General features: G+C 35.5%; 1 protein-coding gene across 45 annotated transcripts in view; it reads right to left on the bottom strand.

The window, feature by feature from the left end:
* Nucleotides 1–27,069, bottom strand: part of RBFOX1 (RNA binding fox-1 homolog 1) — a 910,365-nt gene that overhangs the window by 296,353 nt on the left and 586,943 nt on the right. For 5 of the 45 annotated variants that reach the window (XM_074599133.1, XM_074599115.1, XM_074599117.1 and 2 more), the window contains one exon: nt 16,185–16,250. The exons of the other annotated variants lie outside the window; for them this stretch is intronic. The gene's annotated coding sequence lies outside the window, so the exon portion shown is untranslated. The remainder of the gene's footprint in view (nt 1–16,184; nt 16,251–27,069) is intronic. 45 annotated transcript variants of the gene reach the window in all.

Here is a 27,069-nt window from a genome sequence, read left to right on the forward strand (position 1 = left end):
CCCAATTACTGGAGAAACTTTAATTTTTTAATATTTTTACTTTTTTCATACATACCTACCCCTAAATGTTTTTATATATCAACACATTCCCATATAACGTACACTGACAAAAGTACGTTACACACATTACCAAGAGTGTGAACTAAACACTCAAAGCCTATGAAACATCAGAACTAACTTTTTCTGTGCAACGTGAATTCACATATCCTAATTATTCTATTACATACATCTTCCCCCCAACACACCTTGACCCTCTTTCAATGCAGAATATGTGGAGTCGAAATAACACACTAAGTCCCACTGGAATGACTGAATCACAAAATAAGAAACCTTTGGTTCCTTGCCTTCATTCATTCTTTTTTGTTCTCTAGCCCAGCATTCACCCCTGCTCCAACAAAACAGGACACCTACATTCTCTACAAAGCTTCAATGACAGCAGGAGGGAACCAAAGAGAGACCAGGCCCTCCTGTGCTCCAATGCCCTGCTCCAGTCTAGCTCAACACCCCTTACACACCCAAGCTTGCAGGGTGCACTGAGACAACCTGCGTACAGCTCTGTCAGATGCCTTGAAACTGAGAACCAGGGGCAGAACAGTCAGCTGTTCTTACAGGACTTGCACACATGGCCTAATCTGTAGCAGGATGGGTGAGATGCTCAGAAGTGGCAAAATCTTGAGATTTTAAACATTAACCTCTAGGAGTTATGTAATAGGTGTTACTTGGTCAAATTTGAGCAGGTATTCAGACTGATTTTAAAGACCCAAAGCCACGTTCATGAAAAAGTACCTTCTCTGGTCACCTATCAAAGACTGCTAGAATCTATTAAGAATTTTCTTCTTTTCCTCTTTTTAATTAAAAAAATCCCCAACCTACAACAAAAATATTCTATTTCTTTAGCTGTTTTCTCACATAACTGAACAACTGCTTCATGCTTCTTATGAAGGAAATAGTATAGGGCAGTTGCATAAACTCAAATTTTTCATTCCAAAAAGTTTAAATTTATTAAGTTAATCTTGAGGATGAACTTCACATTTCTGGATGCAATCTAATAAAGTGTTGCAGATACCTCACTGTTTGATCGCTGTGAAAAAGAGACAGCTGGACTACCCCCAGCTCAGCATTGTCCAGCTATGGCTCTGAAAGGCTCATGCCTCTTGCTTGCCCCCTTGCCAATGTTTATCATACCTCACTTGTGTCAAAATACACAGTGGATTTCACGAGACTCACTTGGTTTTGAGAATCAGAGGAACCATCAGCACACAAGGCTCTACTACTCATTCATAACACACAAACAGAAGAAAATTAACGCTAGAAGAGACATCGGCTTTCTTTGTAACAAGCGGGTTTTGTCCCCGGGCAATAAATCATTATGACTGTATGACCAAAGGTCATTCCTCAGAGGTAAAGATATGATATCAGGCTGATAGACCCTTAGTCGTAGGCATGCACCAATATGAAATAGGTTAAGAACTGGCAGGCCTTAGGCTTCCAAAAACATACAGCAGACACTTTCACATGGAGTGAAGCAGCAGTCCTGAATCTATACTCAGCCCTTGGTAATTCTTGTGATCCCTTCTGTGACACCATTGGGGATGTGTCCATCACCTACACTCCAAACGGCTTCCCAGTCATCGTTACAGTTCCATCAAATGAACTTTGCATGTAAAGATACACACCCCCACTTGGTATCGTTCCAACTGTGTATGTTTTCTTTGCCTGTACAGTCAAATAGCATGCATTTAACAAAAGTACTTTCGAACATTGTACAAAATGAAGACCAGAGTATGAAGTGAATGCTTCCTAAGCAATGTCTCCTTAGGTACAGAATTTATAAAGCTGAATATTAATGAGTATTAATGGTTGTTTGGTTTTGTGTTTTGGTTTTTTTTTTTTCACTATTAGTTGGCCGTTTATTCTTGTGCCTCAGTTTAATTTCACTAGAACGTTTTTGCTTTTAGCTTCGTAACAGTTAACGGTTTTTTAGAAAACATTGATGGTTGTGTCCCTTAAGAAATTCTATATAGAAGCAATGCCGGTAACATACCATAAGTATTGATTATTTTTTCTTGAACATGTTAACTACGTAACATTTAGTTGCCTTCCAGAACTGTAAATATTTTTATTTCTTTCATTTCAAAAGATCTGGTATGTATGTTTTGAAGACTGCAATATACAATTTGCTTTTGATTGTATCTCCTAGAAATATTTCTGGGAAGCATAATGCTTCCCCCTAAATACTCTCTACATACTTGGGAACCTTCTTACACGTAATTAAACAAGAGCCACTTAGTTAAAAAAAATAACAAACCAAAAAAACCCACAACACACCAAACAGAAGAAAGCATCCTGAGGCTTTTTTTTAGTATACATATTAATCAGAATATTTTCCTATATTAAAAAAAAAAATCTATTTATGTATTTATATAATCCTATTGTAGTTCAGAACTGAGGTGAGGTATTCAAATTGTATTCATTAACAACAAACCCAGATACTTAACCTGGACTGAAATAACTAATCTGTATAGGAACTCCGAATTCAGATTATCTAACTAACCTCAAATGCAAAAATGACATATTATCTATGTAATTATGAAGAAAACAGCCAGGAACTAAGATGAAAATCATTGAAAATGGCTGCCCTGACACAGAATTCACAGCTGGAAAATACATTCATTTTCCTGTTTAAACAAACATTGCTTCTCACTAGGATAACCAAAAAGGAAAGCTGTATTGCATGACAAATATACATGTTTTGGCAGTGTATGTTGTCTCTGCCTGCATATATCACATTCATTACTACGGCTTAGGGAGGACAGAATGGGTTAGCTACACAGTTTAATGTGTTGATGTCTCTTTGTCCTTTTCCTCCCTGGGAAGATGAAAAATGATATGACTTTTTTTCATTATTAATAATGAATGCCTTTCTTGTTGACAATCCTTGCTGCCAAGTAAGAAGGCTTGAACTTTAATCTTTATGATGCAAGATTTCTGTTCACATGGAAAGCAACCAAAAGGATCACGTAGGAGAAACGTAATACCCAGTTTCTATAGCATCAGTTGTTATATTCCTTTTATAGCATTTTTTTTTTTTTAAATCTCAGTATTTTTTTTCCAACATACATTTGGTACCATGGATGACAGACAGACTGGGGAAAGCATGATGTAACCCCTTATTGCATGGCCCCAAAATCACTCTCAGTGATTTCTAAAACACAACACTCAAGCAAGAAGTGATCTGAAGTTGTTTTCCTCTCCATTATTCTTCCCAGAAGTTACACAGCCTTGGCACTCAGTATTTAGAAATCTATCAAATTCCAGTTATAAATTACACGATATAATTATATATATATATATATTAAAAAAATTACCCTGGGAGATACATACATACACATATATATTATTATTATTCATTACAACAAACATTATGCAGTATTGTCAACATACTCCGTGATTCTCCTCTATTTTCTTAGTCTGCTAGCAACGATTATAAGAAACCTTCAGAGTATGAGCCTCCGTTGGCTGGAAGTATATCTGGAGTAAAAGAGTGACTTGCTTTCCTTTCTCAGTTATCCTCTCTCCCCAGAAGTTTTACCTACTTCTAAAATCCGTTACGGATCTCAAGAATTAGCCTAGACTGGTAATAATGCTAAAACTGGTAATAATTACACAAGGTGAGTGACAGTTTGTGCTCCCCTGCGTCTTGATGATGTTCTTGATGCTCAAAACCACAAGAGAAGGATGGCTGAAGATCAGACTGAAGCTGCCATTCCAAATCAAGAATACAACCAGGAAAAATGAACTCAAAAAGGAGTAGCAGGGAACAAAATTAAAAACCAAGTACCAACTTACAGGCAAACTAGTTCTCATTCCCCACAATAATATTTAAATTTTCACAGAAAACCCTGTTAAGCTTCATATTACCATGGAAAAAAATTGGGCTGAATACCTGGCTGGCCTGCAGAGGAGGAGGGGAATAACAGTACCAAACAGAAATTTATTTCTCTAAATGAAAGCTTAACTTAGGCAAAAAATAACAAGATGTTGTCATGAAGTGTGACATAATACATTTTTTTCTAATATGTATATATTTAAATTAACATAAAAATGCATTCTATTACAAATATATCACATTTATAAAATTTAACAAATAGGAAGTAAAAATAAATTCCCTGACACTTAATCTCCCACAACACAGGAGACTGTGCATTTTACTAAATAAAATTTTAAATATTTTTTTCATGAATAAACTTAGTGTAACTTAGAATAGTCTAAGCATTCCTGAAATTATCAATTAAGCTTACTATTAGATATTAGAAATATGGGTAGCAAAACATTTCTTTATAAGAACTGGGAACCTCTCTAAAATAAATTATTCTTCAGATCTGCAGTATACAGCAGTATCTGAAAATCCTTTTTTTTTTTTTTTTTTTAAAGTTTTATCAAAGGAGACACTCTTCCTCAAAGTACATGATAAGGCCAGAACGTACATTTCACAATATCATTCTTAGTCTCTATGCTTGAACTTAAATATCTACACTATTTTTGTCGTGAGTTTATACTCTCTCAAAGGATGTTTGCTCCTTAAAAAAAAAAACCACACAAAACCTCAAACACATTCAAAAGCACCATTCTGATTGTATTTCTTATATCACACACACAACTTTTTATCAGAAAATTTTTATGTTCTTTTGTTTTGAAACGAAAAGATCAATCACTGGAAGCTTCTTCTCCCTCCAGCACTCACAAACACCCACGTATACTGTGCCAATACTTAGTTACACAATATTTTTTGTGTGCTATCACTATCATAAGTTAGTTTTGGTTTATGCATAGCCTTTGTCAAACTAAACCCAACTTTACTTGAGTTATACCCCATGTAATTTTAACTTTTACTCCAGTAAGGAGTCCAAATCAGATGCTTGGAGAAAAACAGCAGTTCAGTTTAAATTCAGGAATTTCTCTTTCTCAGCACGAGAAATATTCAAAATGCTCAACGCTCCTGAACCTTACACAAAATTTTTATGTTCCTTTATTGTTAAATAGAACATGGCTATGTAACTTACTCAAAGTAAGTTTACAAACAAAAGTTTGCTACTGGCAGTGAGGAAGTGCAATGCAGGGAATAACGGGCTTTTGTGGGGATTGAACACTGTAATTTATTGTTGTCTTCATCTGTTGTTTTTGTAAATTCAGTATTTGCTAATATAATTTCAATAATTGTCAGATACAACCTAAAAATAAATATGAAATATACATTTAATATAATGAATTTACTGATCCCAAATAATCAAATAGTTGATTATTTTAGTGCCATCCCCACAAAATAGCTGATATGCAGTCTGAAAACTGAAACTACTTTCTTCACTGTAGGTTTAGAAAATGAAATTGCACAAACATATTAGAGGGTTTCCATACCTGCTGCAATGTAGACAGTTGTAGTTATGGCTGCAGATGAGGTCAGTGACAGGAAGGAAAATGCGATTAAATAATTCTCAATATGATGGCAACTATGACCTCTGGATTCCATTTCAAATCTAGCTATCATGTTACCAAAATAATGTAGTAGAGCATGGATACTGTTTCGCTAATATGATATATAGATTCCTAATAGGAATTTCATACTTACAACTAAATTACAGATATGCCAGCTATGATATGTTTTTATGTGTATGTGGCACAATATTTCATAACATGTTAGAGCAATTTTTTTCCCTTGACATACACAAAGTCTGAAGAAAAAAAATAATAAAAGATTCAAGCTGAATAACATGTCAGTGCTTACAACTTGGGTTCATTTTGTACACCAAATTTCAAATGGTCATCTTTCATTAATAGATTTTTACTGGGGAAGTATTAAAATCTTTAAAAAAAATCTTGCACAGGGTATGAAATTACATTCAATTAAACAATACAGCAGCAAGTTACATGGATTAAGATTTGATTCAATATTAATAAATAAGAGGTTGGAAAAGACACTACCAAAAAATGCTGTATCTCTAAAATCCTGTACTCCAAATGATAGCCTGTTTATATGAAGCAGATTAGGCTGCCTTCCTTGCAAAGGTGAATTCTGAAAAAGGAAATAATAGTTTCTTTCCAAAAGTAATCTGTGAAATATTCATTCATGCATCATGTCACTAAACGCTAGGCCTTCTAACTTTTAGTAATGATTATGTGAATGCAAACAAAGACACGAGATACCAACTCAAAACAATCACACACAGAAGTCACATTTTTAAAGCTACCTAATTTACTGTGAATCTGGAGGAACACAAGAAGCTGGAGAGAGTGCAAAATACATCATTTACAACTTGCCTAAAATTTGTTTTTAAGCGATTCATTATGGAAGAATTACAAAAATATCACTTTTTCATCTCCTTTTCAGGCAGGTACCTGTAGGGATATGAAGTAACAGGCAAGGCCACTTTAGCCCAGCTCAAAGGAACGAACAGATAGTCACCTGGCCATATCTCAAGTGTATGCACTACTAAAAGTTAATTCAATGGTGATAATATAATAGATATAATCTTCTGCAGGTGGAACTGCTGTATTCAGAATCACTAGAGAGAAATAGATTTGTTTGTCAATGGCAGCTTTTGATCATTCTGCAAGGAAATCATAAGTAAAAGATGGCAGTTCTCTCCAGTTACAAATTACCTCAAAAATGTGATATGCTTAAGTTAAATATGTAATCCTACCCCTTGCTTTCATCTTAAAGCACTGCAAGGTTTTAACACACCAGAAAATACACTTGAAGACAATTTCTTCTTCCACTGAAGTGCTGTCCCCATACAATTTCAAAAACTAAATGAATAATTAGTCATAAGCTCTGAAATTATTAAAAAAAACCCCCATGGTCTTTCAAACAAATAGTTATGAAGAAAATATTTTAATTATGCAAGCAGTACCTTGATCAGGTTTATTGGGGATAATTACCTCTAAGAAAACATTCAAAGTCAGAAACAGATTAGAAACTTGGAGCATTCTCCACAACCCAGTACCCACACACTCAGCACTCTGCCGCATCATCTCTTTGCATAGAAGTGTCCCACCTACTGAATTCTTGAAAGAATTACTCATGTTAACGAAAATAAATTTTGAAGGAAAACCTGTCTTCATTCCTTCAATTCCTCTATCCCATGCACGCTCAGTAATGAGAAAAAGTTTTTCCGAAGAAAGAGAACTGACTCCTCTATAGAGAAATTACAAATTCATCACAAATTTGGGGGTTATTTTCATATTTTGCTTAAACAAATAAAATTTATAAGCAAATTCCCTTGATATCAATAGATCAGAGAGTGGATATGCTAATATCAGTAATCCAGTAGATAAAGAAAGAATTAATCATTAATTGCACAAAGCATGCGGGATTTGTGCCAGAAGCCTGCTACTCTGTTTTGTCGAGTCTATTTCAAGAAAAAACATCCTCAGAAATCTTAGACCAAAACACAAAAACACCTCAATCTTTACCTTTTTCCAAACAGGTATGATATGCAGCTCAACTGAAAATAGTACAGTTCTACTTGCAAGTGAATGAAGACTTACACAATAATAAATAAAATGTTCAATAATGTGCTTTTGGTGTGACTGAATAAGGCATCTGGATAAAATTGAGAACTATAGGAAAACTAAATCATTTTAAAAATATGCATGAACTTTAGAATGATGCTGTCATCAGATTATTTATATTCTAGACATACAAAAGTGCCATATATTTTAAATCTTTCATGGCAAAACAAAAGCTTTACACAAGTAAAATTAAGTATTTAGATGCTTTCACGCAGGATTTATTAGTTCATATTTTGCACTGTCTCTGTATTTCTCTGAATTTCAACTGTGTTTTTGTTGTCCCAGCTTTATACTGTGTGGTACATTTGTTTCATTATATATTAACTGATGAGCAATTTGAATTCACACAGAACTACGGGATATACCTGAGAAAACTTATCCTCACGGGATCAAACTAAACAAAATCCAGACTCACAGAAATGTAGTAGAAAAGCTCGGTTTCGTACCATTTAGACAAAAATATCTTTACACACGTCTAATGCTTACCTGAATTAAGCATGCTATAGAACACAATTTGTGTTCTGTACAGCCAATAGTAAAAAGGAAGTTATTTCCCACAGTAAGATATACACTGCCTTTCAAAAGATTTTCTCCATACTCTTTATAAATACATATAAACCTTCACCTTGCAAATAAACACGTACAAGAACATATTTCTTTGTTTTCCAGACAAATCATATAAATTATATTATTTTAAGTGGTCTCAAAAAAATAATAATTAAAATAATGACTTTTTTCTGTCATCACCAAAATTTGTTCTTTGATCTAACCTGTTAAAAAATAGGCTGCACCATGCTTACCTCTTTCCTTAATAAGGGCAATGACTCTCCAGGTTTCTTATGTACTTTTTTTTTTCCAGCATTAACCCTAAAATACTGCTGTTAGCCATCACTGCATCTATCAAGCTGCAAACATTTTTCATACTTCTTCAGCTTGAAATTTTCCACTTGTCACTAATTTTTGCTCTCTCGTTTTGCCAACTGAGTATAGCCATCAAATCTCTCTCATAGTAACCTTTTTTAATTTGCTCCAGAGCAGCGAAATGTCACAAAATAAACAGCTCCAGCTCAAGTCTTCCTCCTATCATGCTGGTCTGTCGACCAATTTAACAATACCAACTTGTACTTTATAGCCACATTTGTTAATGTAGTATAAACCTACATAGTTAACTATGATTTGATTTTCTTGTTCTACTTAAACAGATTAAGCAATACAAACAAACAAATAAAATCTGTAACCAAATAAGCAACTACCTGCAAAGTCACACTGATTAAAAGCATATTTGTAGGTAAATAAATATAAACAACATTGTAAGATTTGTGTGACCAAGTAACAGCACTGATTCAAAATACAGAACAAATCAGAACCATTCTGTACTGTTAATACAGAACACTTCTAACTCATAACTTTTTCTGTGTGGTATCAAGGAGTTTCTGGCACTAAGGCAGAAGGGAATGGTGTTTGCTGGTAGCTGTCACGCGCCTCTTAGTATGACTTTATATGATGTTTAAGCATTTAACAAGTTATTGTTCTACTCATGGGGAGAAGGTTTCAGATGACTAAGAATGGGGCAGTAAGTACAGAGGGAGTAATGCATCCCTAGAGACCTGTACCACATAGGCTATAATATTGAAAACACTGGACTATTTTCCTCATGCCAGAATTCACAGAACTGCTCAAACAGAGGTCTTAATCGTCTGACATAAAAGAGCCATTTCAATTCTACCTTTTGTGAAGTAGTAAATTATGTGCTCAAAATGTTACAGTGAGTCAGAACTTAGATTTTTGAGTAATAGTCCAAAGTGTGATGATAGGGTAGATCAATAAGATAAAGTATATAACCAACTAAGATAATCCACCACCATCTGCTATAGATACAGGTGTAAAAATGCATATATATTGATTCAATGGATGTTTATTCAAGTATACAGAAAATAGCTTTTCTTGTGATAGAAGCAACCGAAAGAAAAGAGAAAGACTGAAGCTACTTAAAACTTATCATGTCAAATCCCTTCAGCACAAAATTTCAAGTTCAAATCTTAATAGTGAATTATGTTTCAGGAGTCCTTTTTCTTTGAAACAAAAGGTAAGTTTTCAAACTCTTCTTATGCATTAATTACAGCTTCTGTATTTTAATACCTAGATAACTATAGGAAAGTTACCTTACTAGTTTTTGCAATAAATGCAAAATTCTTTACTTGAGAAACCACCCACATATAAAACCACGAACACAAACGCTGACAATCAGTCTGACATCCAATCTGTTCCAACCTACAGCCACAGAAATAGAGCACCGCAAATTCCAAAAAAAGATCACTAACATTTTCCCTAGTTTAAAGTAGTTTTAAACTTTTTTTTTTTATGACTCAGATGTTTTGCCCCTGCTTGGTTCACCCTTCCTCCGACTCATTAACACATACAATTAAAATGTAACCACCTAAAGCTTTTGTATTGGGGTTTTAAAAAAATAATAAGGTAACAGACTGTCACTGAAAATCAAGGCATTGAGTTCTCAAGAATTTTCTAAAAGTTCACCTTTAAAAGCTTTAACTGTAATGTGACTACATCAGTGACAACAACTGAGCCATACAAGTTTTGTGTTGACTTCCAAATAGCCAGTAACAACAAATCTTAGGATATTAAATCTCTCAGGTAAGAGAGAAATGAAAAGCAAAAGGAAAGAAAAAACATCTAAACAACATAGGTGGAGTTCAGCATGAATGCCATAAAACACGAATGCCTATGATAATTCAAACATCAAAACATTGTGATGTAGCATAAACAGAAGGTTTTAATGAAACAGTAGTAAAATGTTTGAATAATTTTTTCTGTGAACTGCAAACTGCAAAATACCAGGAAGATTTAGCATTCACAGAATGAAGTTCAAGGGGCTGGAAGAAGAAAAACCTGAAAAATCAGACTTTATTTGTTACTCAAAGCAATACAAAAACTACTACTACTACAAATGCAAGCAAAGTGATGATGAAAACAGCACACTGAGTAACGCCAAGTCCTGCATCTGGGGAGGAACAGCCCCAGGCACAAGTGCAGGGTGGGGAACAACTGGCTGGAAAGCAGCTTTATAGAAAAGGCAGGACATGGAAGACCAGAAGGACAAGTTGAACACAAGCCTGCAATGTGCCCTTGCAGCAAACTAGGTCTCCAGCATCCTGGGTTGTGTTAGAAAGGGCCTGGTGAGCAGATCACAAGGGATATGATCCTTCTCCTTTAACTCAGCATTGGTGAGGCCACACCTGGAGTACTGTGGCCAGTTCTGTGCTCCCTAGCAAGAGAGAGAAATGGGCATGCTGGCACGAGTCCAGCAAAGGGACAGAAAGACGATTAAGGGAATGGAGCATCTGACAAACAAGGAGGGGCTGAGACAACTGAGACTGTTTAGCCATGAAAAGAGAAGGCTCGGGCGGATCGTACCAATGTGCATAAATATCCGATGGAAGAGAATAAAGAAGACGGAGCCAGACACTTCTCACTGCTGTACAGGCAAATTAGAAGAGGCAATAGGCACAGACTGACAAACAGCACATCTCATTTAAACATAAGAAAACCCTTTTTATTGGGAGAAGGATCTATCAAACGTTGGAACAGTGTTTCCACGCAGGTTGTGGAGTCTCTATTTTTGGAGATACCCAAAACCCGGTCCCTATGTACATGCTACTCAATGTATCTGATCCTGCTTTGTGCAGCAGGGGTGGATTCAACAATCTCCAGAGGTCCCTTCCATCCTCCGTTATTCTGTGATTCCATAATATTAAAACTCTGAATCTGTTACGGAGTGTTGGAATAACCAGTGACTTAGCTTTTATAAATTACCAAACACATATCAAATTATTCAAGCCTCTGTGGTACGGTGCTTTTAAATCTTTAAGAATTCAGCAACAGCTACTCCTCCTGATAGTCAGAACCTGCACTGCCTATATTGTTGTAAGTTAAATAAAATATATATGGATGCATCAAGAAAATTTAAAAAGAAAAAGTGTATTCAGTTTATGTGGCAAGGTTTTGGTAGTGAAGTCTGTGAAGCATTGAAGTGTAAAAAGGTGAAGAGAAGAAAAATTTAGACCATCTATAATAAGGAGAAGAACAAGCAATGAAGAAAGAATAAAGTCAAATGTAATACTAGCAAGCTGAAATATTTCAGTGATGACACACTTGGAATTTCAAATACAAATGATAAAGACTTTATTCTAGGACATGGCATCTGAAGATTTAACTCCGAAAGAACTATGAAGATCTAGGCATATGGATCTCTTATGATAGAGAAACCTTAAATTGCACAGTGCCAATTCTATCATCCTGTCAAATTCTTTATAATTTATTAAAAATTTTAAAGCCCCACTGCTGCTTAAATGTAAATGATATTGATAATTACATCTTGTTAGTTCTTGTCCTCAGCCATGATTTCAGAACCTAAAAAAATGGACCTGAAGGTTTTAAGTAAGAACTCAAAAAACAATAATCCTCTTCTGTCCAGACCAACTGTAACCACAACTTTGCTCTTACTTATAATTCCTCATGCTTTGACACTGATATCTTTTTAACAGCTTTAGTATGTACTGAATGCATGAAAGACATAGGATACTGAAACTTAAAGTGGGGAAAAAATCCTTTCTTTCTGAGACAGATGATAGCTTCTGAAGTCTTTTCAGCTTCCTCCTACCTACTGTGTTTCATTTCAGAATCCAGCACTATCATAAAAAAAAGAAGGCTTGCTCTGTCAATGGGGTAGCACATTGAACGAGTGTTCATCAAAAACCTTTATTGTCTGCCTTAAATTGGGTTTTTGCAACCATGTTTGACAGCTGAATCATAAAAACAATTTTCTGTGAGCTTTTTTAAGCTTTGGAAAATACATTTTAACTCTATAGTTCACCTCAAATTGTCTCTGTCTTTCTAACTAATATAACTTTAAAGAGTTTTCCCTGAATTAATTAATACTTTTATTTCATATTTACTACTGTTTTATTTTCACTTTTAAACAAAGGATTTTGACTGTTCACAAGATCTCTGTATCTCACAAATGTTTCCACAGAACATGAAAGCAGAAAAGATTAAAATTATCCAAAGTCACAGTGTTCATCCCCTCACCTAATCCACACACGTGTGACCATTTGAATATGATAATACATCTTATATACATATATAGCTAGCTACTAGTCAACCATAAAAGATTACCAGTTACTAGGTACAGTATACAGATTCCAGTGGCCCCACAGTCACTGGAGTCACTCAAATTATTGCAGGCACTTTTTCTAATAGTTTAGAGTGGTTAGGCCTACTAAGAAAAGTCTGACTACTGACAACATGGACAAAAATTATTCCTACAATTTAAAAAGAAGCAATCAAATAATATGTGGGTGCATATCTAGATATATTATCCATTGTCCTGGTTCTGGCGGGGATAGGGTTAATTTTTCCTGGTATTCCATGCCATGTGAGCCATGCCCACCCTGAGCTGCCGGGGGAGGGGGCAGGAAGTCGCTGCTTGGAGCCGGCTGGGGCGTCCCGGGTCTGGTCGGCGAGCGGCGGGGAGCGGCGGTTCCGTAATCGTGTTCGTATATTCCTCTATCCATGTTATTGTTGTTGTTTGCCTGTTCCCTTTGCTGTTCTGTTAAACTGCCTTTGTCTCAACCCAAGAGTCTTGCCTTTTCTTCCGATTCTTCCTGTATTAGGAAGGCCCGAGCGAGCGGCACGTGGTTCTTTGTTGCCGTCTGAGGCTAAACCACGACATCCACGTATAACAGAATGATACAAATAATCACATAAAATAATTGTTTAAATTGTAAAAATTAAATTTGCAAATGTTACTTCTTTGAACCTGCTATGAGGAACATCATTGCAAAGAGAACATATCAAAAAATTGTTTGATTTACAGAGGAGATCTGACTTCAGAAAAGTTAGAGAAATTATTGAAGTTTCACTATTGAAATAAAGAAACACTGCAAGAATTATAAAGGTAAACATTTCTTTTCATAATGCTATTATGTGTTGCTCTGGTTTTACTTTGCTCTATTCTTTTGCCTCATTCCCTGGTCTCCCCCTTTTTCTGTTCCATCCTGCCCAAATGTAAACAGATACACATTTTTATACATACATCCATGTGCACAGAAATGCCTGTGTCCTTTCTAAACTTGTTACTAATACGCCTGATGCAAGTTAGCCAAGAACACTGCTTCGAAGAAAGGTAAAGGGAAGAGAGGGAAACATGCTCTATACACACCCCAAAACAATCACATTTGCCCAGCTTTTCTTCCTCTTCAGATGACATGCGGAAGGCACAGATGCCAAGCTGTGGAAGTAATTTTCCAGTGATGGCATCTGGCTCTTTGGCACGCTCCGCTGACATTTGTCTTGGCTTCTTTGCCATTGCCTCTGGGTTTGTTAATGGGTTAAGTTGATAATAGGAAGTTGTCTGCTCCTCGATGCCGCAGTTCCTTTAACTCACCTTTGATTCTATGCAATTTCTTTAAGAATAAAACTGCTCTTCATCCTCCTGAGATCTTTGTACTTTAGCTGACCTTTGTAATGCTGTAATTTAGGATAGTCCTACTATGCTAATGGATAATTTGGATAGGGCAAACCACTTCTTTGTATATTTTACACTTAAAAAATGACTGCCAAAACTTATTAATATAAATACTTTATTCAAGGACACTGTTTTCTTTTGTGATCTTAAAAAAAAAAAAAAACCACCCTAAAACTCTGAAAGTACCATTACAGTGACTAAAAGGAACCATTTTGAAAGTTTGATTGTATTTCATTATAATCTGTTATCTTGTGTTCAAAAAAAATCATTGTATCCTTCTCTATATACTGCAGGAAATGTTGATGCAACATTTGTGTTTTAAAGTAACAAGTCAATAAACTGCTTTAACACATCACAAAAGGTAACTCCAACGGGCTTATCTCACAACAACATGGTTTCTAGTTTAAAAATATCACTTTATATGACAGTAATTACTAAAACAGATGGGCAAGGAGCCAAAAAGTGGCATCACATTGACAGTGGGCTGAATGCAACTGAGAGCTGTGGAGCAGAAAGGAGCTATGCCAGATTGTGTGGCAGCTGAGAATCTTATTGGTGACCATTTGCTGTGCAGTCTCAGACACATCTAAAAAATTATGCATTCCCCATTGATTCCATGCTAAAATGGTAAAGAAAAAAACCTCTGTCTGAACTTGAACATAGGATATGCTGACAACTTCTTCCCTTTGAGGATTTTCCTTCTTGCACTTCCTTGTTCCTATCTACCATTCATAAAACTGGCTTCACAATTCAGATCAATATTATCAGATTTTACATTAGTGGCAGCCAAAACAACAACAGAGGTCTGTAGACAGAATTAACCAATAGATACAAAACATTCCTAAAACTTAGCCAGAAAAACAAACAAACAAAAAAAAAACCACCAAAAAACCAAACACGCACACACAAAAACCCCCAAACAGCACATACTATTTCTTCCCTTCAGGAAATCCTTTTAAAAATACTGGCAAAATATTGATAAACAGCACTTTGCTAAAATAAACAGGAATAAAAATCTGGACTCAAAAGATATACGATCTCTAAAATTACTAGAAAAATGCAAAGCAAAACCAAAAGACCTTAACCGTACCATATTCCCATCTAAAAGATTTTTCGTTTTTTTCCAAGTAGTTCACACAACACTTTCATTTAAATCTTTCTGCTGACTAGTCAACCACTGTAGATTTTAGAAAATGCATTTTTCTAATTATTATTGGAATTGGCCATCATTATGCAGAATACTAACAAGCTAGCTGAGTAAATTAAGATCAATATTCATATGAATTATTCTCTTACAGTAATTAATAGCTTACAATTGTTAAGACTAGTACATTCACAATAAAGCATTATCTTCAGTCCAATCTGATATCTAATGTTATTTAGATTATGAACAACTTTTAATAAAGAAATCCTTTGGATATAAAAGGGTTGGCGTTTCCTTCTGAATCTCTCAACAGGATATTCATGCGGGTAGCCTTGCAATTAATCTTAGCAGTTCATTCATTTTCCAAACATACTTGCCTATTGACTCCTACAGAAAAGTGCTCATTCACTTTCTTGCTTACATTAATTATACATAGGAGATAAAGCCAAAGAAATCTGCAAGACACCAGAGACTCCATTAGTTTTCTGTGTAAATTACAAATTTGTTTCATGTAAACAGAATGAGGCATATTATTGACACTGGTAGGTTCCTGTCCAAACAGTTTCCTCATTACACATGCAAGTTAGGATGATACCACATCACCTTTGCAATTGTTTCAGCAATTCTTACAGACCCTATACAAACCTAACCAAGAGATTTCTGATGTTTTATCTGCCTTTCAGAATTTCGGAGGCAAGGAAGAAGCTGTAGAACGCTGTAAACTTCCATCAGACTTTTCCAGCTTAAGCATTTATGCCTGGTATTTATACATGCTAAACTACATGTGGTTACCTTGGATTAGCAACACTAGAAATAAGCGAAGAAGGTATGAAAAGGTTAGTGCAAACAAAAACTAGTGGGGGAGAAAAAGGACAAGGCAAAGGGAGAAGAGCAAGTTAGTTACAGTGTAGAATAATTTTGATTTACCTGGACTTCTTTACATTGACCTCTGACTGCAACTATACCTCCTCTTGCTTTTTTCCTTCACAACACCTAAAAAGTAGCCCAGAGATGAACTAAGTAATTATTGTGCACAATTCACACTTGTCCCAGTTCCAACAAAATCTGATACCTCTCCAGGGTCCAGATTTTTCCTGAAGTGATCTAAAATTCTTACAACTTAGCAAACATGTATGATATTTTATACAAATTAAAAAAGACTCTTCTACACATGTCAATATACTCCGTGCATGAGGCACAGTATTTATACTACATAAATTGAAAGCAAACTGCTTCTTAAAGATGGGACAACACAGGTATGAGGGAAGCAGCTGTAGGTGTGAACAGAAAAATCCTATTCTCACTTGAATCACAGCATGCAGACAAATACTCCATTTTTTGTGTGCATGTGAACTTGGTACTGTTTCACAGAATATAAATTTTGTCAATTAAAAATATGTCAAATTAACAATTAATTTGGACACAGATTTGAAGAGTAATTTGCATATATGTATGTATAGACACACGCACATATGTATGTATGAGAAAAAACCCTTACATCTATCAGTAGCTTTCTGTAAAGGGCAATAGTGAAGACAGTGAAGGTCGTGGTTTGCTGCCTTCAGCCAGTTAAAAGAAATTAAAATAAAATATCATTGAAATGCATGAATTAATCTTCAGCTGAAAACACAAAGCTCATCAATACAGTGAATTGTCTGTTAGCTTTAAAAGGAAAACCAGCCACATATACAAAGAAATATATGTGTGTAAATCTGTAAATCACAATTAAGTCTGGTTAAGTTTAGTGGAAAATAAAGTTATATTCGATCTATATTTTCTCTAATACTACCAATTCAGTCAAAAGAAGTACTTAAAAGGAGGAGAAAACTGATTATTTCAACCAACTGCAAAATAAAAGTGGCAAAACACAGCTTTTGAACCTCTGGCTCTTAAAGGAGCTCGGTGCACCCAGTGTTATATGGGAGACACATCCATCACACTGGAAGATGAAATTCTTACCTGAAGAAAATATTGTGCTCAATAATTTATCAATGGTGATAATATTTCACACAGTATTGAGGACCTGATAATTTCAAAGCAAAAGAAGCTGTCAAAACGCTTCCTCTGTTACAAAATTACTCCAGTCTCCAACACCTCTTGAAAAAACATCAGCATGTATAAAACTAGATGATACTATTTTATTAGACCAACTCTTTCTTACATAAGGTGACCTGCCATCAGTATAAGTGCAACAAACTCACTGCAACTGCTAGTAGGTGAGTTCATAATATTGTCCTTCTCTGTCACCATCTCTGTTTTGGGGCCTCGTGCATGACAATCGTGTTCTGTGTAGAGCAATGTGCTTCAAATAAACAAGTCTGTCTTCAGAGACCTTGCTTTCTCCTCAGAAGAAAGCATGTCAGCTGAGATAAAAGGCCACTAGTGCATGTGCACTCTTACAGCTGAAACCCAAAAGTAACTTCCTTCCATTTGTGGGGGAAGATGCAGTGGGGTTGGTGATGCCATACCACTACCTGAAGGGCTGGCAATGTAATGCTGTCCTATTAGAGTTGATGATTGTTTAGTTAAATCAAAGAATTTCTTTAATGACAGCGTAACAGACTTCTATCCAATTTTTTTCTAAAAGAATGTTTTAACTTTGGACCATCAACCTTGACGATGTTCCTTAATGTCTGAAAACAATAAATGCAAAACTGTCAAAAGCTGTGCATTATGCAGATCCTGTGGTCACCATTGAAGATTAAAAATGCATGAACTTGCAACAGAGCACTGCACTACAAAGTAAAACAGAATTGAAATTTCCAATTTAAGTGAAGCAAAGATTGTATGAGCTCTTATTAATTCTGTGTGTTAAGGAAACAGTTTCCAATAGAGAACATTTCTGTTAAGAAACTGAAAAGTAATGTAATATAAAAATCACAGTCACTGAATATACAGAAAAGTGCAGCTTCTCTACTTGAAGTATACTTAGTGGGACTTACTCCAGGAGAATATGTAAGTAAGAATGAGCCATTCTGACATAATTTTATAGCAAAAATACATTAATATCAGTTATTATAAACTATCTGGTCAATAGTAACTATAAGCCATAGCTTCACACTTAACTCAAGAAAATCCTTAAAAATACCAAAACTTAATCCAAATAGACCCAAAAGAAGAGTGGTCCCAACCCAAACATAGGTAGCGGTCACTGCCAAAATAAAGGTAAACAAATGGGTTCTGCTAGAACTGTTTTGTTACAGTGTGGTACTGGGCAGGTGGGGGGGAAGGCACAAATCACAGAGAACCTGCAAGAGGAGGAGACAAGGAAATGCAAAAAAGTAAAGTTCGTTTCAGAAATTTTACCCCTGGGAAAAGGTAGGGAGAGGATTGTGGGCTGATGATTGCCTATAAGGAGCTACTATCTGTGAACAAAGAAATTATCCTCTGATAATTTTTGATTCCTCTTGTTTTCATCAAAATATGACTTTGTACCTTTTTCATTAATAGAAGAGAGTCAAAGAAGCAGACGTCTCTATTTTCAATTTATCTCCTAATGAAAGAAAAACACAACGCCTTGAGAAATTTTGGATGACCACTCAAGATAAAAAGAACATCAGGAAGATTATTAAAAAATAAACAGATTTTTTGTTTAGTCATCTGAGATGAAGCATTAATTTAGAGAGGGCAAAGCAGATAGGGTATGTTACCTGAAAAAATGATAGTATTCATCTTTTAAAAGGAGAAATGTTTTAAGTATGTAGCCTTTTAAAGGGAATTTTAAGTTCTCTGAGGTATGAAGAAAATGTATTTGATTTATAGGCACTTGGTGCAGTTCAAGGCATTCTATGACAACAGGATCTACTTGTGGCACCTTATCCTTACAAGGCATCTATCTTTCTTGATTTCCATTCTCAGTATCTATCTAAACTGTAGGCTTCTATAACCTCCCCATTCTTTTCTCCTTTATGTTCTGCTATCCCTCTTTCTTGTCCTTGCTCTATTGACCTTTTCCAATTCTGAAATTCTTTCAGTGACATATTTGTCTCTTCTTGCCTTTAGACTTTGTTAGTTACATCAATGGGTCCTATATCCTGCAATCCCACTGACATCTGTGAATCAAGCAAGCATGTCCTCTAAATATGCTGCCATTTGTAAACATTTCTGTATGAACTAAGATGCAAAACATCACATGACAATACCTACGTATTTTTCCCCACTTCAGAACCACAAATTGTAGCACTGGACACTTTACTGCTTAGCTCCAATTGCATTGTGATGCATAAATTTATCTAAGATACAAGTAAATAATTGAATATAATTATCCACAATAAAGCTGTAAGAAATGCCTTTATCAGTAGCTTCACCTTTGGATTCTGGTGCTTACAAATGAAGGAATGATAATGCAGATATCTTCCGTACCCACAGAGCTGTTGAAGGTACACTTCAGAAACAATATGTAAGCAATTTTAAAAAAGTTTTAGAACTTCATTTTTACTAGTTAAAAGCATGCATCAAACCCAGATATCCTCTCATTTAATATGGAATGCAGAGTTTTGTAAGGTCAGCATATGTTTCTTAAGATGGCTGAAAAGAGGGGAAGGAGGAAAAGAAACAGATTGGTGTCAAGAACAACATTAAAGAAATAGTGTCTGTTTATCATTCACCCTTCCTTCACTAAAATAATTGTTACATGCTAAAAAATGTGAAAGTCACAATTGTAAATAAAATCATTGTGAAAGTAAGCATACAGGAAAGATTTTGCTTGATTTCTTTTGGTTGTTTGTTTTTAATTTAAATCAGTCGCTGGGCTTTCTCTTTTTTAATTCTGAATTCCTCTTTGTCTGCTTTCTCCTGTTCTCTTTCTGTGAACTTGGATAAATGGTGTAGTACTGATTAATTTTACTAACTCTTAGTAATGATATTAATATGCATCACTTTCTTTTAAAAAAAAATCTACCTTGCTAATTACAACCTGTAAAAACATACATGCTATTTTATTACAAGATGAAGAAATACTGTTCTACTGAAAGCCATCGCTATTCTGGTTGAGCCCAAAAGCCACCAAGAAAACGAGAAACAAGGCAATTATTTGCTTGTAACCCCTGTAAGAAGGCAATAATCTAAATGGAATACCCAACGTTTAATATATAAAAAGTTATTAAAATATTAAAATGTAATTAAAATTAAAATATTCTCTCTGGATATTTATAACAGAATTCACAAATTTAATGAATGTAAATGACTGGCTTTTATTTATTTACAAATAAATACGTTAGCATACACCAATGTCATCTAAAAATAGATTAAAACAACATAAATTAATCTTGGTACACTAATTTTATCCATCAGCTCAACACAACTTTTAATTCCTAGTACTAATAAACGGCACTAGAAATAATCTATACATTGTTCACCTGTAAACAACTATACTTAAATTATGTTTTCATCCATTCAATTAAACACATACTCCGTTCATATCTTACTAAAAATATTTATGCACTCATGTGAACAGTAGGATGAAATGTTTATATTTTTATTTATTTTATATATATGAAATGGGTTATGCAACATCTAAAATTAAGGATCCTAAAATGAGTAATACTGCAGTACTTTGGAGCACATGCAATATGATCACAACGTTAGATGGTCTGACCTCAGCGCGATAAACTCTATCAACAAACAAGTGTTTTACTGAGTCGGATTTCATTTAATAATACCTGTAAATGCGACTCCAGTAAAGCTCCAATATCGTGCACGCAACCAGAAATGCAAAGAGACATTTTCAAAAGCCAGGGCAAATGCTATGGATGACTTTCCCTGGCTTTCACCAGGCACTGCCATTAGAGTGCTTTAGCTTCCATTAAGTTGTCACTTCCCTGTGCTGCCAGCTTTTCAAGGGGGACAATTAGTTCTGACAGAACCATGGCCTGTCACATACACTAACACTTCAGTCGAAATGAACAGGAAAACCCTCAAAGCTGAAGGATTTATTAGTGATTGGAGCTGGCATATATATTGCTTATATGTACAAAGCTACGTAATTAATAAGCTCTAACCTGTCCACCCTAAGTACCTCATATTTATTTGCAGAAACTTAATTCATAGCATACAAATGTAAAACACACAAAGATGTTCTTTCATTGGATTTTGAACTTTACAATTGTTTAATTAGTCCTTATTGATCATGACAGTTTTGTAACAACAACATCTAGTTCATACATATTTTTAATACATAAGAATTATCATACTGCCTAAGAGAAAAGGCTCATCTAGTCCAGAATCATAGTAGCAAACGGTTAGGAACAAATGTTAGAAATGCTATGTGGAACACTGCACCTGTCTTCAAAATATAATCCTGCTGTCAGTGGCTTCTGACCCTCCTGAGCTAGAACTTGTATACAGATCACTGTATATACCTGCCACTATTTGATCCATCCTATTTAAGCCCAAATAAACTGTTAAGTTCTGCAATTATGGTCCATGTGAAAAAAAAAAAACAAAAACTTTGTTTTGCTAATATTGAACTTGCTGACTGACAATATCATTGAGTACTAATTCTCGTACTGCGAAAACATTCCATCTTCTTTGAAGCATTGCTGATTGTATAGGCCTCTCTTTCCACTTAGCTGTCATTATTCCAAGCTCAAGAATCCTAATCTATTTAAGCTTTCATCCAATAGAAGCTATTTTGCACTTTTTGTTATTCCTGTCACATTCTTTCTCACTACCTTCTCTGTTTCTACCTATTGGACATATGGGTGACCAGAAATACACTTGCTATACAAGATGTGAATGCATGCATTTCAGCGTTAAAGATCTCCACATCATTCCAGTTTTCTATCACAGAAATTATGATCATCTGTCTTTAACATGCTCATTGTACGTTGTAGTTTTAGTGACTACTGTTAATGAGTTATTAATTATATTTTATCATTGGCCAGCTTCAACAAAGAAATTTCGTACAACCTGAAGACAAACAAATTTATTAACATACTTAAACAATATTCCGTCTCTTTACATATACGGAAAAGTGAAGCATTAAAGAGAGTAAAGGCTTTTCTGAAGCTGAAGGCAAAGATACTATCATACACAGAATAAGCCAACAAAGTATTTTCCTCCTTATGAAGGCTTTTGTCCTATCTATCTCTCTCCTACTACTCCCATGCTCATCTCCCCTGCTGGAACTCAGTAGTTGCCATTGTGGTTTATAGACGTTGTAGAAGTTATTCTATTGGGCTGCAGAAGAAGGCAGTAGGACCATGGAAAGAGTGGCAGAAAGGCAGAAAGAGAGTACATTATGTCAAAAGAGAGGAATCAGAATATTTAGACACTTGGGAAAGAAGAGACACTGGTATGCTAGTGGTAGCAACAGCCACAGTGGAGACAGAGTTACAGCCAGCTGGCTGAGAAGAAAGGATGACAGCCATCAGATCAACTGAGAACAGCCAGGAAGTCCTGAACACCGTCACAACCGAGACTTGGCCCATCACTAAGGACAGAACAGAGTCCATTAAACATTTGAAGGACATAAGTAGGACAACTGTTAAAGGGGAGAAAAATGAAGTAACTAAAATTTAGAGGGCAGAGGAGGAGAACACCTTTTACTGATCCATGGCAGGTTAAGATAAAACATATGTTAGAAAAAGATTAGACAATATAAAGGTACATAAGAATACACAAGGATGGTTAGAGGTTGGAATTATGAGAGGCTAAAGACTAAAACAACAGATGCAGAGCTGAAGTAGGAAAAGAATGGAAAATGAAAAACAAGACCTGGTTGAAATAAGATTGACCACTTACTGAGGAAATGAAACATAAATACAAATTACTGAAAGAAAAAAAATATTCAGAAATGCACCTTCCTCACTAGACAAGTCATTAGGTAGTAGAAATCCAATCTTCCAGCAGCTGAAGACTCAAGATTTAGTGAAAAATATTTGCAAGGTGGGGATCTTTTTCATTACCATTCTTATTTTCTAAAGAAATAACTTTCGGAGGTTCAACATTATTTTTGAGTCTTACGATACTCCGACATTTATTATGTCTTTTAATCTTCCTTTTGTAACTAGTAGTTAACTAACTACTCAGTAATACATGTTTCTTGTGTTTGCATATTAATATTCATAGTCGTACAGTTATTGGGTGCCTCTGGTATCACCTTTAACATACGAAGTGAAGGGACATGCAATTCTCTGTTGTGGAAATTCCTCTAACAGCAGATATGACCATTTAGAAGGTCAATTGTTTAGCAAGTCTAGCATAATCTTTATTAGCTTCTAATTATTACTTTTAGCTTTACTGTGTTTTTCTTCCCTAATTACAATTTTGACATATTTTAAGATTTATTTAAGATGCCAAGGTGCAGATGCTCATACATCACCAATCTTGGTGACTGGCTTGTATACAACATGCAGTGTTAAGCTGTGTCTGACCTAACACAATACAATAGGGCTACAATAAAATTGTACAAACTGATTATTGTCAAAATTAAAATTATTTAGAATGGACAGAAAGCAAAGGAGATGTTTGATTTGCTTAAAAGACTAATTGCTTATTTGCTAGAAGGCTCTGGGGAGACCTTCTAGTGGCCTTCCAGTACCTGAAGGGGGCCTACAAGAAAGGTGGGGAGGGGCTGTTTGCAAGGGCCTGTAGCAATAGGACAAGGGGCAATGGTTTTAAACTAGAGCAGGGCAGGTTTAGATTAGACATTAGGAAGAAGTTCTTTACACTGAGGGTGGTGAGGCACTGGAACAGGTTGCCCAGAGGGGTGGTGGAGGCCCCATCCCTGGACACCTTCAAGGCCAGGCTTGATGAGGCTCTGAGCAACCTGATCTAGTTGAAGATGTCCCTGCTCACTGCAGGGGGGTTGGACTAGATGACCTTTAAAGGTCCCTTCCAATCCAACACATTCTATGATTCTGTAAAAGAGAGAGATTAAGTTAGCTGGTGACAATGAACACTCAAAATTACATTTCTGTTATCATACATACACTCTGACCCATTATCAACTAAATGATGCCAGCTCTGAATCAAGCCTTCTAACTTCCAGTATGTTTTGAAAACTCATTCTTACTAATTCTTACTAATAATGTTTTTAGGACAAGTCTGTTTAATGAAAATATGTTTTGAAAAGAGTTTTAACCTGAACTGCTCTGAATTTTCTACGCTTGTGTCTCAAGATAAACAGAACGCTTCATATTAATCACAGAACAATTTCACCTGTTTACTTCCTTGTCATAGGACTTCTGGGACAGTTGGAAAAAATCAAGGTTGAGTGATGTCTTATGTTGCCAGATGGCTGGGCTATTGAGAACCAGCATCAGAGAACAATTAGTCAAGTTTTCATTATGAGTAAATACTAAGTACAGAAATACTCAGTTGAAAAAATCAATTCTGACAAACTTGTTAGTCGAGTAGCAAGCACTACACTGTTTCTTTTTTTTCATATTTGTTTTAAAGTGCTTGTTATATTCTTTAACATGCCTAATAGCTGCATTGAAATTAAAATTTATTTATTAACAAGCACTATTTCCATTCTTTGACAGCCCCCACAACCCCTAACTTTTAACTAAGCTCATCAATTACTCTTAACACTCTAAATAGTTGGCAATGTTTACACAACATCCTTCCAGAGTTATTCAGCTCAATCTTGCAGCTCATTAAAAGGATCTCTATTTATTTGCTGTGTGTTACAGTTCTTAACTTTGGCACAACATGCAAAAAGGAAGCCAATTTTACTTTTCCCTGTGGTGTTAATTGGTAGAGCATGCTGCTTGCCTCTTCATTAATTATGTCAATGTGTATGAAACTTTCATTTTCATGGTGGTGTATTAACAAAGCTTTGCAATGAGGCTGACAAAAAGCCAGCAAACTCCAGTTTATAAAAAGTGGATAATGAAGGCTAGCAATGGTCAGAATACAATATTTATTTCAAAAAGCAGCTTTTTTCCTCCTTATCTCTTTTGGATGCCATCTAAAGCAAGCACTTACTGAAATAAACAAGATCAACTTTGCTGTTGAAAGTAAATAAATCTCCATACAATGCACAGATAATGGATCTGGAAACACTATAACTTCATAGCACACAAAGAATGAGAGAAGGACCTCTTGTCCACATGAAATGGTTTTGTTCCTAAGACCATTTTCATATGATTTACTGATCTCATCCCAACAAGTATACAGAAATCAATCACTGCTTGATAGCTCACTAAAGACAAAAAGATGAAAAAGACCATAAGCACAACAAAACCAGACATGAAATTTTTCTGGATGCCTTCAGCCTGTTTCTATTTAATAACTACAAAGGTTGCTAAAAGAGTGACACCTAGCTTTTCTCCCCCCCCCAAAAAAAAAACAACAACCCACCCTCATTCAGATATCAGTGACTTCAGATACGGCACACAGCATTTAACTACCCTGGGGAGACTGCCTGGAGATGGAGACTTAAGTAAAAAATAATGTATATGATAACCTACTTTACTTCTTTCTGGAGATTCTGAAATGCTAAGCACAATTCCCTATTTTAAGAGATGTAAAGCATAACAAACTATAAATGAAATACATGAAGAAGTTCCCATCTTACATTCTTGTAAATCACAACTAGAGAAGCTTTCAAGTTGCCACTGAGGCTGTAAATGCTGCAGACAAAAGTCACAGATGTAGGTGCTTGTTTCCCACCACAGACGTCTCATGTCTGGTAGAAAGATTTGCATTGCTAATGCCTGTATTTGAAGGATTTAAAAACAAAACAAAAAACAAACAAAAAAGACAAAAACCCCCAACAATAACAACAACAAAAATACCCCGCCCCCCCAAGCAACTGAATTTACTTTCCAATCTATGATCTAGCTCCTTTCCTTTGATACTTCTCTCCCTATAAATTATTTGGGATCTCCTTAAACTATTTTTTTGCAGTGAGATCAAGTAATAAAAAGAGAAAAAGGTATTTAAAAATGTTTCCTAGAGTAGGCTTAAAACTTAACATAACATGTAAAAAAGAAATTTATCTGTACATTGAAAGCATTCATCTTTCACATGATTCTAGCCAAGGCAATAACAGGGATAGGATGAAAGGGACATTCACTCTAGGGGAGCATACACCTTACGGTGATTTCACAAAACTGGAACAAACATGCCTATTCCCTATCAAATGTTCTTGCCACCGATGAAAAAATCTAACCGCTTGTGAGAAGACCTACCATCCAGTGAGACGGGTGAGAAAGAACTGCAGGTGACAAATTGTCTTGCCTGTTTAGCTCTGAATCCAGACATCCTGTTGAGCCTTAGAACATCTCTCTTGCCAGTTTTGTTTCTACTTTCCTCCTCTACTTTCCTAATGCCTATTATATTAGTATGTTATTTCTCTTAGGCAGGATTTTGCTAGTACATAGACTGCATCTCCCTGTGCATCTACATGGCCCAACGGTTGGACCAACAGGACGCTCCCAAACTACAATATATTCATACTTTTAATAAATACATTTCTTTATGTACCTCCTTCCATACTCGTCTCTTCATACCTCCAGAGATACTATGATTCATTGTTTGCTTGTATGAATGAAATAGTGTAGCATAGCAGAACTAACAGATTAAGTCATCTTGTACTCATGCTTTCTTATTCTCCTTCTTTACATATTTGACCTCTCCCTCTTTCCTTCTTGTAACAGTATTCTCCTAGCATCACTAACTCCCTGCTGCCACTGTCTTCTCACTCAGTTTCTCTTCATCTTTTGCTCCCCTTTCTCCTCTTCCATCAAGTTTTAACTGACTTCTCCCATACACATAAACTCTCTTGAACTCAAATTCTTTCCTGGCTTCAATTCTTCAAGTCAGTACTCTCAGGATCCTCCTTCTCTTCTCACCTGGACTC

Source organism: Larus michahellis, chromosome 8 (genome assembly GCF_964199755.1).
Source record: "Larus michahellis chromosome 8, bLarMic1.1, whole genome shotgun sequence".
Classification (NCBI taxonomy): domain Eukaryota; kingdom Metazoa; phylum Chordata; class Aves; order Charadriiformes; family Laridae; genus Larus; species Larus michahellis.